Source organism: Wyeomyia smithii, chromosome 3, assembly GCF_029784165.1.
Source record: "Wyeomyia smithii strain HCP4-BCI-WySm-NY-G18 chromosome 3, ASM2978416v1, whole genome shotgun sequence".
In the NCBI taxonomy this organism is placed as follows: domain Eukaryota; kingdom Metazoa; phylum Arthropoda; class Insecta; order Diptera; family Culicidae; genus Wyeomyia; species Wyeomyia smithii.
The window spans coordinates 48,906,647-48,909,059 of NC_073696.1; positions in this window are offsets into that span (position 1 = coordinate 48,906,647).

Consider the following 2,413-nt stretch of genomic DNA (forward strand, 5'->3'; position numbering starts at 1 on the left):
CAATTCTTATTTATTATTTTATATTCAATAAAGCATACTTCTATTATAAAATTTTTTCTTCCTAAGTTTCTTGGTACCCAAATTTTTTCTTTCTAAGTTTCTTGGACTTCAACCGAAATAGTAATAAACGATTAATCAATGCATTTTTAAAGTTATAACAGTGAAATACATTACTCGGTAATATCATGTACCTTGCACACTTTTGCATCATTATTTATGAACAATTATAATAGCTAAATTATTACTCTCCAGCATCACTGCTTTACAGTGAAAAGTAACCTCGTTGTATTCTCTACGTGACGATTGCGTTATCGAATTCAGCCAATCAGCAGCCGGTTCAAATTGGTTGAATGTAACGGTGACCAGCTGTCACGTCTTGTCTTAGCGTGTAACTATCTCCTTGGTGTAACGCATACATGACTCAAACGAAATTGTTAGTAACATCAGGAATACTGAATGTGCAAATTGTACATAAACTAATTTTTCGAGACTGTGTTTTTTTTTTCAATCTGCCGTTGTATTAAAGTTTTTTCAGAGTTTCAAGTTCGACCGTGATGAAGTGTGTTCGAAATTGCAATAAAAGCCTCAAATCCAGAGAAGCGCAAGTTTAATAATCAAAGTACGCTAGCATGATTATTACTTAAAACTTATGAAATGCATTATTTTACGTAAAAACAAACCAAAATATTTTGTAAAACGACAATGAATAGAAAAAATGTTTGCGACGAATATTTATTCGAGCTACTGAAAGGTATAAGTTATAAGAATACTCATCGCAAAAAAAATGCTTTTTTTTTCCTTGGTTCAAATTGACAGTCAATGACAGCTCATTCTGGTTCATTTTGACACTCACACAGCTTCGTATCCGTTTCTCCCTCCCAGCAATAACGTAAACACATAGTAAAGGGCAATACTGTCGAGCAGATCAAGATAGAGGCGCTTAGTAAAGAGCGAAACAAAAAATTATCGAATATCCAGCTTTTTACGAGCCATAATGGTGGACGCTATAATGCAAAGTTCGTATTAAATTACCTACCCCTTTGACAACTCTGCTTACGTCAGTTTGAAGTCTTCATCTAGTTTATAAAAAAAAATATATATCAGGCTACATTTTTGTTGCCAATTCAGCAAATCCCAAAACTGACGTAAGCAGAGAGGTTCGCAAATTACGAACACTCATTATAGCGACCGCCATTATGGTGCGTAAAAAGCTGGATACAATGTAAAACGATTTAAGTTTTAGGTGTGATACTAGGGGCAAGACACTGTTATATTGCGAAATATTTCCAATATTTAATTTTACAAAGTATTTATCTTTGCATTTTTGGGCACCCCTCTATTTGTATCATAGCTCATTGACGTTATATTATCGTTAGAGGGTTGTCAGTTGACAGATCAACGATAAATATCCAAATATATGAACCAATATCGAGTAATATTATTGAAATATTTTTCAAAAACATAGGGAAGTCTAGCCCCAAGGACGGTACTTCATTTAGAATAAGTTTCGGTTTGTAAGAAATGTGTCCTTTTATTCAGTTTCGCTTCATGTGTAAAAAGATTCAACGGTTTTTTAGCATGTCACAATACGCAGTATGGTGGCGCTAAGAACACTTAGAGCAAGCCCAGCAGTGGCTAAATTGAAGTTTCTAAAGCTAGTTTGGAAACTCCCACCATAACGCGGCAACCGCACCGGGCGTTGCTATGTTGGTTTGGGAAACAACAATCCTCACCTCGGGTAGTAGCGAGTTATGCAATTTGGCAACGCGATAGCAACGAGCAGAATCGTTGCTATTTGATGAAATGTCAAACTGTTGTTTTTTTTTTGTGCTCAATAGTGAATGTTCGTAATAATATTACGAAGAAGATGAGTGTTTCGAATGCGGACTCAATTGGTCGGCCTCGGAAGACGAAGTGTTTTGCCTCGCTTGTTAAACACGTCGTAGGACGCAAGTGTCGGCCTGAACCACTACTTAATTTTATTTCCGATTGAGCTGAAATTTTGCACAGGGTGTTTTTTCGGGCAAGTAAACATTTTGTATAGGTTTTTTTTATTGAGATGACCATTTTGGTTGGCATTTTGGTCTGCAACCTACACGATGCGGAAAGCTCAAATCCTCACAAGTTTGGCCAATATTATTAAATAAACCTGGTAGGTTTAAGCAAATCTGCTCGGGAGTATTACCAACTCTTTTCCCGTTTCGTTCGGTCGTTGTATAAAAAAAACCATTTTTCTCCTTTACCGCTGTTTCAATCTTCAAAAACAACCTAAGATGCGTTCAAAAGCGGCGTTGGAAATGGTCATTGGTATAGACCGTTGTTAAAACGCTGGATGGCACCTTCCTCCGTATGGCGGTCAATATTTGGCTATTTACTGGCTGAGAGTCGCCCCGAATCTTTCCAAAAAACATTT